We start from the raw sequence: 14199 nt of genomic DNA, 5'->3' as shown, positions 1-14199 counted from the left end.
TAGCCATTTTGTGAGCCTCCAAGGAATGGTTTTACTGAACACCAGTGGAGAAAAAAAAGATTTATATAGTGAGTATTTGTCCTGGATGGTGTTGGTTCAAATTCACTGAATCTTTTTCTTTTTTTTTTTTTTTTTTTTTTTTTTTAAGTTTATCAAAATTTGGAATCCATGTTGAATTACTTAATGCTTACTGGCCACTTTGTATGATGAAATTTTAAGGACATTAAATAGTATATGTTATATCTGCAACAAAAATACTAAGAAGAAGATTTTTCTTTTTGTAGGACAAAAATTTAAAATCCCTTCTGAAATATATACATGTATAAATATTCATAAATATATAAAGAAAAAAGATAAAAATGAGACCTTTTTTAATATTTTAGTATATAATGTGTAATTATCACCCAATGTGCAGTATTGTGGTGTACACTTTTTTATTTTTATCCTTGTATCTGTGTTGTAATATAATAGTGTTTAAATTACCCCCTAGTCTTTTGTATTATGAGGTACTTTTTGAGTTAATAAGAACGACTTCTATAAATAATCTGTTCCTTTTGGAAAAAGGGAATAATTAAAAGTTACAATACAAAAATGTCTGCTAGAAACCACTAGCAGTTTACTGGTCATTCTGCAAGCTTCTGACATTGGCATCATGTTTGATGCCATTCAGTATATCTTTTTTTATTTATTTTTGTTTATGTACATAATTTATTAAGGCTTTCCAATATACATACTGTTTTTGTATATTTTACGTATTCAATTATTTTCAGTGAATGAAAAAAGGAGTAATGATTTACCAGAATGTCTGCACAACAACTAACACTTGATTAATGTTTAAGTGGCATGACTGGGGAGAGCAGATACCCTAAGCATAATTTATGATACTTAGTAGTGTTTGGGTTTTTAATTTATTTTGTAGTCATTTTATACTCCCATGTTTTTTTATTGTTCTTTACACCACATTTAATATTTAAAGTGGCCCTGCTGCCCTGAATGTTGTAACCTGTGCACTTACATATTTTTCATCAAAAAGCTACAAAAAATGATTTTTGTTCAGTGGTGACATGAGTAATTTTTAAAGCTGCCTCTGATCTTCCATTGACATAAAGTAATTATTTGATTTCATTTTACTTTAGCTGTGCTCTATTCACAGACAACAGTGAAAGCAATATCCCACTAACTCTTAGTCATCTAAATCCTTTAATATGCTTAATATTTATTTGTAACCATTTACAATGCTACTGTTGCTTGTTCCACTTAGTTCTAAAAAAAGTATTTTTAATCTAAAATTGGTAAACTTACATTTCTGCCTTTGTTTATGGATCTATTTTGTGTCTAAAAGACTTAATTTCCCAGTTCAGTTTAGTTTTTCTTTATTGTTTTTCATTCATCTAGTTTGGGTTTAGAAGTAAGCACCTCTCTCTAGTCTAGAAAAAGTTAGAGGTTGTAAACCTTTCAAAGAAAAAAAAATGAACAAAGTATAACCTCACGTAAAGTGTACTTGCCTCAAACCATAGCACCTAGTGAGGATCCTGGCTACTCTCTCCTTCCTCTGCTATCTGCATGGGTCGCTGTTGACCGTTTTCACTGCCGCTATAGGCAATCCATGGTGATCCCCCCCCCCTCCCTTTGAACCTAGTACAATGTGATTGATAGTCTCAGATGTGCATGTTTCCTCATGAGACTCTGTAGAGGGGGTGTGTCTTTTCCCTCCACTCAGGTTTCAGATTACACTTAGCTCTGTGCTGAGCAGTGTGTGATGTCAGATCCCTGCCCCCTGGAAATTGAGAAATACCTTCTGATCTTTTCTTCTCTTAATTTTCATCTAGGTTTAATTTTTACATTTGAGTTATTTAAATGAATATATATAATTCTTATGTTAAACAGTAAAAATTGGTAAGTCAAATTAAATGTAAACAATAACTTCCTACAAAAATAATTTATTTAATGCTACATTATTGCTCTGAAGAGACATTTCTGAAAAAAAACCTTCATTTTTTCTAAAGACTGTATTCTGTGAAACTGAACTAATTTAGTAATGTTAAAGCTATATAAAAAAAACTATAATGCTTTAGTAGCCCCAGTTTAAAAACAAATTAATTTGTCAATGTATTGAGAGTTGTGAACATTTTTGAAGCATATAGTAATTAAAAATATAAGCTATAGTAGATGAATCAAAGGTTGAAGTGCCATCTGTGCATGTTGCTTGGCAACAGGAAGGCAGAGTAGTGTCAGTAAAAATGTAAGCCACCAATGTATTTCTGGGAGCAGAAGTAGTAGATCTTCTAATATTACAAAGCTAAAATGCTGTTAAAATTAGTCCTTTTGATTTCTTAAAAGTGGATTTCAACAAAGTGATGATATGAATTTCCCATTTTTACAAATAGTACAGGTGGGATAAAAATAGTACTTAAATATATTTGATTAAAGCACTTATATCTGCCATTGGTACATATATGATTATTTTAGTGATTTAAAGCTGAACTCCAAGTAGCTAGATAAATACAGATTTTTTTTTTAAATATATGTAAACTGCCCCACAAAAGATTTAAAATGTTATGTCTTGTGATCCATACACCTTTGCCAAACTGCATAATCTAATCTTTGACCTCCAGTGTAGATATGTTAGTTCTGGGTTTTGACAGCTGTGGCGCTAGAAATTCACTGCTCATATGCGGCAGGGATACTGATTAGCTGTTTTAGTCTGCACAGCAAATCAGTAATTCTTACTGAACATGGATGAAAACCTACTGCAGTTGGTTGGGACGGGAGACAGAAAGTGCCCTTAACTACCACCGGGAAGTGTAAGGAGGGTTGGTGTTGATCTCTGTGTTAGTTTACATAGGAGACGTAGGGAGGAAAAAAGGTCCAGGTCCAGGTCTAGTAAACAACTTCACTTTAGGTCGTACCTACTTACAAAACAATACACTTGTGAAAAAAGTGTCACAGTGCAGTCCATGCCTTCAATGGAACTAATAATTGACAAACGAATCATTTCACACCTAAGTGTTGAGTTCTGAAAAGTCTAGAAGGCTTGTAACCTCAGGATCTCCTACCTAATGCAGTATTTTAACAATAGCATGTGGGCATTATTTTTATTGTAAGCATAGATATACAGTTTCATATTTGTGCCAAGCATGTTCTCTTTGTTATATAATTCCCCTAAGACACTTAGAGAATTGGGTCGTTAAGGTCTTAAAGCAATCCTTCCTTTTCTAAACCTCATAAAATAGTATAATTTGTAGTACTCTGACACATATATTCTACATTAAGATTCTGATCAGCTCCCATGCTTTAGCCAGACCAGCTCTCTTTTTAACAACTTGGGTTAAAACAGAAATGTATTACAATGACATCATTGGCATTTTCACTTGAACAAAGACTTGGTAAACTGGCATAAACCCCACATATTTATTTTCTATATTATTAAATAAAGAAAAGAAAATAATCTGAAAAAATGCAACATCAGTCAAAAAATAAGCTGTGCTTTCTGGATTGTAGTCAATTGGTATGATCCAGCTAGCCCCATACTTGCATCTTGGAAATGTTTATATTTGAAAACTGAGATGTGCAATTACAAATACTGTTACAGAAATGGAACTGTAGAATATAATCACTATATCAATAAATGATTAGCAAGTCAAAGGCTTATTTAACGCACATGGGTATATTGGAGCCCTTCTTTGATGAGCTAAAATAACAAGTATTTACTTATCAGTTTGTATTGCATGAACCTAAAACAAAAATACTGCAGTTTTATGTTGCAAACCTGCTTCACTGGCTATAAACTGGAGATGGGATTTACTAGTGAGATTTGTTGTAATTTTGTGGAGATTATTAACCCTGAAATACATTTTGCCTTTCATAAATGAGACATTATTAATATATAAAATAAAAGTAGAACATAGTTATTTTAACAGGACAGATTTTCAGATGCTTCATATTACATTTATAAATGTTGTAAGCACAGCATAGCCAACAGAGTCCAAATCTGCATGACTGCCAGGGGTGGTTAATAGCCACCAAGATTGTTTCTGACCCTTCATACACCTAGAATAAAATTGTAAAGAGAATGGGCTGACCATCCACCCCACTCTTTTGATCTTCAGTACTAGTTATACTGATGCAGAATGGATAAGCTGGGTAAGAAGAGGAGGGTGGCAATATTGGCCTGGAGGGCAGGACATATAAATCTGTCCCAGGATGTGCAGCAGAGCCAATCACTTGTCATCTAAAAACCAAAACCTTTTTTTCCAAAAGTGACCCACATTGTGTGTTTGCTGTGCCCTTTTGTATCATAACTACCATGAGATTTCATGAATTTAGTAAAGTATGTTTTTGTCATGTTGACCACTTTATTCTAAATATATAACCACACACGGTAGCCAGGCTCTGGCACCCAGTATTTTTCAGTGCTTCTTGACTACCTAATAATCAGTAGTATTGGCTGAAGCAGATCAAAGAACTGCATATGAAGGAGGCACCACAGGAAATAGTAAGAAGCTGCTAAACGCTGGAGTTAGCTTTAAACACATGAAAATGTTTTTTTAACTATTTTATATAAGGTAACTTGTAGATTAGGTCTATTTTTTCCTGAATTAAAGCTCATCTTCATATATAATTTCATTCCTGCCTCTTTCCTTACAGTGTTGGAGGTGAGTCACAGAGTTCCTCCATAAAAAAATTAAACAGCAGGCTTTTTCAGTAAAGCATATATTATTATATCATTAGTTCACAAAGAAGAGTTTATCAAGCCAAATGCAGAGTCAGGGACCAATGTGTTGTATATTATTTAAAACAAATTGCAGTTTTATGTATCCCTGTCTTTAAATCCTGTATGCAATAGTTATGTTTCAATAATAAGTGATTCAGAGCATATTTTTAAAGCAGTGAATGTGACATCTACCAAACATTTGCAAGTGGTAATCATTCCCTGTAATTTGAAATACATGAACCAGAAAGGTTCACTGGCATTGAATATTTGGTGATTGCACATTTACTGCTGTATAAATATGCCAGATCATATTTGCTATATTTTCACTTAAAACAGGCTCTTGTTTTAAGCTGTTCTACTACTGCCTCTAGTGGAGGGAACAATAAAAAGTTAAGTTGTGAAAGAGTAAACTTTTCTAAACCAATAACAAACTGTTTTTCTGCACTGCCTTTCTCTGCATCATGCTTGATAAATTCCCTCCTTGAAGCAAACCTGTGTCTAAACCCCAATGGAAGTGATTTGAATTGAATACCTTGAAGACTCTTTGGACTCTCCACAAGGTTATTCAAGTATTGGCTTCCATCTTCATTTCTTCTGGCAGATTCAGTGTCGGGTGATAGATATCAGTAACCGCCCGCTTTCCCTAGATCTCGAGCCTCTGCTTTCACCCTGCTCCAGTTAAGTGATTCATTGATGATGGGTACTGTTTATATTTCACAGCTTGTTAGGGAGCTCGTAGGAGATTATTAACAGATTTGGATAAAAAGACAGCAGGGTCAGTGATGGAAGAGGCAGAGAGCTGGGTTAACAGATCAGGCAATCAGAGACTGGCTAAGAAATTCCAGATCGAATTACTGTTCAGCCCCTACATAGTATGAAATCAGGGAGAGCATGTTTGAGAGGTATTGCCATTGTTCTAAAGTACATGTAACAAGTTGATGTCCATAGCTTGGCCAAAGGTGACTTTGTGCCCCAAACTGATCTTTAGGGGCCACCGCCAACATGTAGTTTTTAAATTTTTCTTTGGAGGAGGTTATCAGAGTTGTCATTTATCATTTATCAATATATATGTACATCAATACACAGGAATGTTAAAAACATAGACTTATTTATGTCATTTAAGGACCACAACTAAGAAAACTGCATTAACTCATTTTTCTTAAATGTTTTTGGCAATCACATTGAACATCAAAGCACTTTACAAAATGCATTATTTATTCATCTGGCAAGCAACATGCATTTAAAAAAAAAAAAAAAATTAAGCACTTAATAGAAATAAACCTGTCACTTTTAAGTGATGCCTCCCATAATGTAAAAGGCCAAATTGAATGTAAACTGACATTTTAATTTAAATGAGCGGATTTTTATTTTCTTAAAGAAAACGTTTAAAATGAACAATCATCACAAAGAAACAAGCTGTAGTGTAGCATATCCACGATTGTATGTTAAAATGATTTTCAACTATTCGTGTGATCCCAATAAATTGAACTTTGATTTAAAATCAAAGTTTGACTTTCCTCATGTTTAGTTTTACTGCTGTATACATTTCTGTCTCGTTACTTACGATAACTTCACTTTCTATAAGATAGGTGATTAAATAATTGTCCAAAGTATAATAGTGTGTATGGCTCATAGCCACATTTATTAAAATTAATGTTTTCACATTAGAACTGTCAGGAAAAAAGAGATGACTTGGTATATTACTGTATGTGCTCTTTGTACTGTTGCAGTAAGGAAATAAAAATCATAGAGACTGAGAAATAAAACACAGGACTTTGTCTTCTTCCTTGTACAGTAAGTGAAATAAATCACTTATTTACTAAGGACTGAATAGAACTGCATTGGCACTGTGTGATATATGTAATAAAACTTTAATGTAAAATTAAATAATATGCTCACACAGATGCTTGGCAAACGTGTATGTAGCATAAAACAATCCAAGGAAAGACCTGCTCTATCCCCCGGATATCAAAGCATCCAATTGTTGAATCCAATCAACAACCACACAAATTGCCCTTAATTAGCTCTTCCCTTGATCAACAAAGTTAAAGGGGAGGGCTATTTAAAGGTAATGCATGTGCAGGTCAGGTAACCCTCAAGAAAAGGGGGAAACCTTGAAACACATAAGGTATAGGGCACATGAGAGAATGACTTTGGGTTGCTGAAAAAATTCAACATTTGGACACTTTTGTATTCCGGTGGATAGAGTAAGTCCCTCTTTGGATGATTTTATGGTACATACATGTTTACCAAGCAGTTTTGTGAGCATAATATTTGATTTCACAATAAGGTTTTATTGATTATAATACACAATGACAGTGTGCTTTCTTTCATGTATTTAATGTTGTGCAAGGATTCCCTAGTCTGAGAGGAGAGCTGCCAAGTCTCGGATATTGTTTATTCCCAGGGGAAGCTAGAGACTAGCATTTGAACAGCAGGAATGTAACCTTTCACCATTCAAACACCAACACTTTGTTTCTATTAACATTGTTTATTCACACTAGAGAAACTTATTCAAGATCTAGATAATAGTTGTGGGCCACTCTGGCTGGGTTCACACTTATGCGAATTGAATACGGACTCAATGGAGCCAGTTCACACAGTTTCGGGGCTGCCGCGGTCCACTTTTGGAAAGGGTCCTGTACATTTTTGTGGTTTCTGATTCAAGTGCGAATTCAGGCAAAAGTTTGTACCTGTTTCATACCTGAATCTGTGAACAGGGATGCATCGGACCCCCTGCTGTGAGCCACGGCAGTAGCATGTGTGAACCAAGCCATAATGAAAATTTGTGGCATCTCCTTCCTTAGTTATATGGACAGTCATTTCATAAGCCAAATTCTCCTGAGTATTAAAACCAGATCCCTTTTATTGAAGTGAATGTTCATTTGAGAACAGTGCCACAGGATGATTTTTGCTGGATAGACTTTAGGATGAGAATGCTTAAAAATGTAGATTAACTCGTTAAGCTTGTGCCAAGATTTATCTTTTTAAGTATTGTTTCAGGATCAAGACTTTTCCATGACAGAACCCTTTAACTCCACAATGAGGACTTTATGCTTTTTGCTGTTCAAGTGCATGGAGACTTTTTCTGATACCCACTGTGTGTAAGCTTGTAGCGCTCCTAACACCACTTCATACTATGTAATCCTTAGTCTGAGTTGCTCAGAGCAAAATGAGACTTTATTTCCAGAGTAATACTGTAGAATCCTTTTATCCATTTTACAAATAACGTATTTCATTCTGACTACTCCTATTTTACTCCATGTCATTTCTCAGTGTCCACAAAATGCAACTCTTTTTTGCTTAGTTTGTGCAGCTTTGATGGCATATAGCACAGTATTCATCTGCTAAAAATGTAAATAATGCCCAGATAGATCATTTGCTAAAGCATATATGTGCAGTAAAGTAACTTAATGTATTTATGAAAAAGGAAAGAAATCCAGTAATATTTAATGACTTTGGCATCCATATGGTTGCTGTATTAACATATATATTGACCTACTGTCTGTGTACAAAGGAAGTATACATGCATTTTAAATAGAGGATATATAAAAAAAATTCATATGTGACAATGAAATTATTTTACTTCTTATAAAGCTTAAAACAGAAAAAAAGGTGTATTTTGTTTCAGCTGTTCATAATTGTGAGCCACGCTTTGAGTGCCTTTATGAGAGCAGAAAAGCTTATTACAGAACCCTTTGGCACATCATTGGTTATATGGTTCCATAATTATGCAGCAGTAAATAGTAAGCAAAGAACTGTTTTATTATGTGTTGAGCTGACAGCCACTCATTTCTGGAGAGGTGCTTCTATATTTATACACAGTCCAGGCTCATTCTCACCAGTTGCAAGGTAAACCAAAAGCTCTTTTCAAATTAAAGTGTTTCCATTCCCACCCACAGGAAAGTGTCCTGCATGGTGCATTTTGGTTTATTGGCCAGCATTTTGCCATTCAAGTCAGTTGCATGGGGTCTTACAAAATGCAGCGAATGGTTCTAGAAATGCATGGCAATGAGCATTACTGTATTCATTATTAAGTGCATCTGATGAGAATAATCCCTCAATATAAGGTGGCACATCAGTGCTCCCTTTTCAGTTTTCCCAGGATACTTAAATGGCTGTGGTCATCATATTCCTATATGTCTACTTTATATTGTGCTGAATGTGTGCTTGATCCAACCAAAAAGACAACCACGGTCATTTAGACTAATTGCAGAGATACTGTATGGAGATACATTTCAATTTCAAAATCCCTTTTAAATTAAAAGCCCTTCTTTGAAATGCCAGAAGGCAAGAGTCCAGTTTCCTATCTGGACAATATTAACACCCAGTGCCTCTATCACAGCTCATTCTGTTTCCACTATTGTTGGGAATACCTTGAATTTTAGTGCTTCCAACCTGTAGGAGCCTATTATGCTCTAAGAGCACGAACCCAGTGTTCTAGTACTTGAATGGAGAAAAAAACTCCTATGTTATTAGCCTGGGTGAGTTTAGGAGTAGTTACTACCTTGCCATTTCTTTTTGGTTGCTTGCTACGCACATCAGTTGTAATCTTTCTGAGACTAATGGTAAACCGCTGCATTCTTCTGAATTGGTTTCTTTTCATTCATAGTAACCTAAGATGAAATTACTGACATGGAGTTTACTGTACAACTGGGCATTAGCCACACACAATATGACTTAACACAGGAAGTCCCATTCTTCCCATGACATGCCTTGTCCACAGATGATTGATTTATTGATGGGAAAATCCTTCAATTTAGAAGTGCCCAGCTAATACAATTCTCTCATAAAACTCATATGGCACTCAAAGGAAATAGAAGGTACCACAACTGAACTAAAATCTAAAATGTATCTTTAAAAAGACAAAGGATGGTTTTCTGGCCACACTGTAAAATGGTCAGCTAGCTTTATACAATCCATATCCCCTCTCATAACAGCCCCATTAGCAATTGAAGGACCTTATTCTATTGTTTACATTTCTTAGCAGACAAAAGCCTTAACCATTCACATATAATGATGAGTATGGAGCATTGTTATATCTGAAGGGTTGTATTGCATGTGATATTTAAGACTTTTAGTCCTGGAAAAAATGTAAGTGGCCTTCCTGTTACTACATTGAAGGGTTTTGAGAAGCATTGGACAACTTTAAGTCTGGCTCAGAAACCCCATGTAAAGAAACTACGGTATGTTTCTAAAACAAAACAAATGCTGCAGTTATCAAGTGCAGGCACTCAGAGGTGCCCACACGTACCTTTGTGGCAGCTTCAAAAACCTTGCAGATACAGGTGAATATTGGATCATTTTAGAGGGTTTACTGTCCCCTGACCAGTGAGGCTGTCCATTATAGTGATGGGCCAATAGGAATGTGAAGGGGAAAGAGTTGTCAGAGCTTTGTCATAACAGCACAGCATTCAGCCAAACCTTAAAGCTTTTAAAAGGTGCACGCTAAGCAACTTTATAGCTGCAGCATTTCATTTGTTTTTGTTCTACAGTCTCTTTAAGCACTTAAGTACATTTCAACTTTTGCTTTTATCTAGCTTAACTTTTGTTGTCTCCTTATTCACTGCACCTTTAAGCTGTCTATACACTAGTAGATCTTCAAATGAATAAATGTCCCTACAATCATTAATATGAAAATCCTCAGTACATTTTATGACTTCACGAATATCATTTAAAGTACTTTAAAAGTTTGTTTTGGAACAAATGGACTTTCCCAAGCAAAAACCAGATACACTGTTGGAAAAAAAAATCCATCCCTACTTTTTCTTTACTGAAGGAAGCGTCAATTTGACCCCACTATTAGAATGTCTAAGGAACATTGTTAAAATGAAAAAATCTACTAATGTATGGCCAGCTTAAGTCTAATAATATGAAAGCTAAATAGGTATTAAACACATATACTGTTTGCTGACTGGTATTTTTGCTGCAATCATAGACCATAATTATTTATTGTAAAATGCCAGTAGAATTCAGGGCTGCTCAAAGTGTCTTGAAAGGAATGGTTCTGGATTGATTTCTTTCTTTATGCTGGGCCTTTAAGGTTCCTCACTCCTGCTCTGCGTTGGCCTAGAAAAGTGACTTTGACCCATCCTGACCAAAGCAAAACCTGCCCCACCCCAAACCAGTTTACTGATGTCAGAGCCTTCATAAAGTTGTGTAATAAGCTGGATACAGGTGCATATATCGTTTATTTTGCCTTACAAGCTCCAAACTCCATACTCGAACAGGGTTTTTTCTCAGTGTATGCAAGTGGAGGCCCCCTACCTCCATTTTCCTCTTCCCTAGGTCAAACAGAATGGAGAGTTTTCACACACACATCTACCTGTAAAATCCTCTGTACCTCTCATAACTGGTCAATGACTGTAACAGGTTACATCAGGTGTTTTTTCTACATACTTTTTACACAGGTTCTATGCGATGTAACTTATTTCAATGCAGCATTTTATTGTACTAGTTCTTAAGCTTGTCTATTATTTTTTTTCTAGGTAACCGTGTTTTTTTTTCTTGTGGTTTCTTGTAAAGATGAAAAAAAAAGAATAAACAAAATGAGCTGTTTACGCTTACTATATGTTACTAAAAGTTTTTACCTTTTTTGAAAGAAAATGCAATGCTATGAACTAATGAATTAATTAAAATGTGTAAATACAGTATTGTGCAAATTTCATTTACCTGAACTGCTAGTGTTAACTTTTTTTTTTTTGTCTAGACACCATCTCTGTTGATGAAATAAAGACATATCATTATGTACAAGAGTGGTATTTTTCTTTTTTTATGTCCAGTAGTCTAATGCTATGCATTAGAGGCAAAATGGGACAATTATGGAACTTTGCAGGTGCATTAACACATAAATACACAGAAATATTTTGTATAAAAAATATTTGTTACAAAATTGTATTCAATTAAAAAAATGGATTAAAAGCATACTGTACAGTCATATAATGTCATTCATCACACAGGAAGCAAGGGGGCACAAGGGTCAGAGAATGGAACATGCCACTGGCCCACAACGGTCCCCTACACAGAGGCGCAAGTGCCGCCTCACAGGTTAGAGGTCAGCCCACTCCAAGCTGTCAAACACCCAGCCGAGGTGCAAACCCCATTCACCAAAAAGCTGCCTAGACACCCCTGGCCTCCATACAGGGGTCCCTGGCCATATGGGTGACCCACCCGAGGAAATCTAGATCCATATTAAGAACATTGTGGTTCTATACTCTTATCTGCGGGAGGTTCGGCTGTTTTGGCTTTTGGCCCCACCTGGTGGATACACGTTGGCATGCCTGGACAGACACATTTTATATTTACATTTGTTACAATAACTGCTTGCCTCTTCATCATTCATAGGGATCCTCTTTTGGGAGACTATTTTTCGTGGGTGGACGTAGCCTTTGTCACACATGTATAGTAAACAAATTATGTGGATATAACAGTATTTGTGTGATACTGTATTGTTTTGCTTTATATCTATTTATTTTGCCAGTAGTATCACTATACATTTTCCTGAAGAAGCCTGAATAGGCGAAACATGATGAATGACATTATATGACTGTACAGTATGCTTTTAACCACTTCAGCCCCAGAAGATTAGGCTGCTCAATGACCAGAGCACTTTTTACAATTTGGCACTGCGCTGCTTTAACTGGTAATTGCGTGGTCATGCAATGTTGTACCCAAACTAAATTTGCATCCTTTTTTTCCTACAAATAGAGCTTTTTTTATGGCATTCGATTGCCTCTGCTATTTTAATTTTTTGCGATATAAACGGAAAAAGACCAATGATATTTTCTACTTTTTGTTATAAGAACAATCCAATAAACTCAATTTTAGTCATACATTTAGGCCAAAATGTATTCAGCCACATGTCTTTGGTAAAAAAAAAGTCAATAAGCGTATATTTATTGGTTTGCGCAAAAGTTATAGTGTCTACAAACTATGGTACGTTTTCTGGAATTTACGCAGCTTTTAGTTTATGACTGCCTATCTCATTTCTTGAGGTGCTAAAATGGCAGGGCTGTACAAACCCGCCCCCCAAATGACCCAATTTTGGAAAGTAGAGACCCCAAGGAAATTGCTGAGATGCTTGTTGAGACCCCTTTGAATATTTTATTTTTTGTCACAAGTGATTGAAAAATGACAAAAAAAAAATTACACAAAGTTGTCAATGATATATTGCTCACACATGCCATGGTTATATCTGGAACTACACCCCAAAATACATTCTGCTTCTGAGTATGGGGATACCACATGTGTGAGACTTTCTGGAGCCTAGCCGTATCCCCATACTCAGGAGAAGCAACAGAATGTATTTTGGGGTGTAATTTCACATTCACCCATGTCATGTTTGAGCAATATATCATTTAGTGACAACTTTCTGTAAAAAAAATAAATAATTTTCCTGAAACTTGTGGCAAAATATAAAACATTCCATGGACTCAACATGCCTCTCAGCAAATAGCTTGAAGTATCTTCTTTTCAAAATGGGGTCATTTGGGGGGTTTTGTGCTATCTTGACATTTCATGGCCTCCGAAACTCTGATAGGTAGTGAAATCACCATTTTACGCCCATAGAAAACCTGAAGGCAGTGCTTGGTTTTTGGGGGTTCTGTACACGGCTAGGCTCCCAAAAAGTCTCAAACATGTGGTATCCCCGTACTCAGGAGAAGCAGCAGAATGTATTTTGGGGTGTAATTTCACATATGCCCATGGCATGTTTGCGCAATATATCATTTAGTGATGACTTTGTGCATAAAAAAATTTAAAAAATTGTAATTTTCCCGCAACTTGTGGCAAAATATAAAATATTCCATGGACTTAACATTCCTACCAGCAAAAAGCTTGGGGTGTCTACTTTCCAAGAAGGGGTCATTTGGGGGGGGAGGGTTTGAACTGTCCTGACAATTTTTGCACAACATTTAGAAGCTTATGTCACACATCACCCACTCTTCTAACCACTTGAAGACCAAGCCCTTTCTGACATTTTTTGTTTACATGAAAAAATATTTTTATTAGAAAATTACTTTGAACCCCCAAACATTATATATATTTTTTTTACGCAAAGGCCCTACAGATTAAAATGGTGGGTGTTGCAATTTTTTTTTCACACAGTGTTTGATTTTTCAAACGCAATTATTTTGGGAAAAACACACTTTTTTTTCATTTTAATGCACTAAAACACACTATATTTAAAAAAAGCCTTTACAGGTTACCACTTTAGAGTTACAGAGGAGGTCTACTGCTAAAATCACTGCCCTCGATCTGACCTTCATGGTGATACCTCACATGCATGGTGCAATTGCTGTTTACATATAACACCAGAACGATGCTTGCGTTCGGCTTTGCCTGTAAGCACGGGGTGCTTTTTTATTTATTTATTTAAATTATTTATTTTGCTTTTTTATTTTATTTTTAAACTGTTCCTTTAATTTTTTTTTAATCATTTTTATTGTTATAAAATGTAAATATCCTCTATGATAGCAATAGTTAGT

The sequence above is a fragment of the Aquarana catesbeiana genome, linkage group LG04 (genome assembly GCF_042186555.1).
Source record: "Aquarana catesbeiana isolate 2022-GZ linkage group LG04, ASM4218655v1, whole genome shotgun sequence".
Taxonomy (NCBI): domain Eukaryota; kingdom Metazoa; phylum Chordata; class Amphibia; order Anura; family Ranidae; genus Aquarana; species Aquarana catesbeiana.
This window is presented reverse-complemented; position numbering follows the sequence as displayed.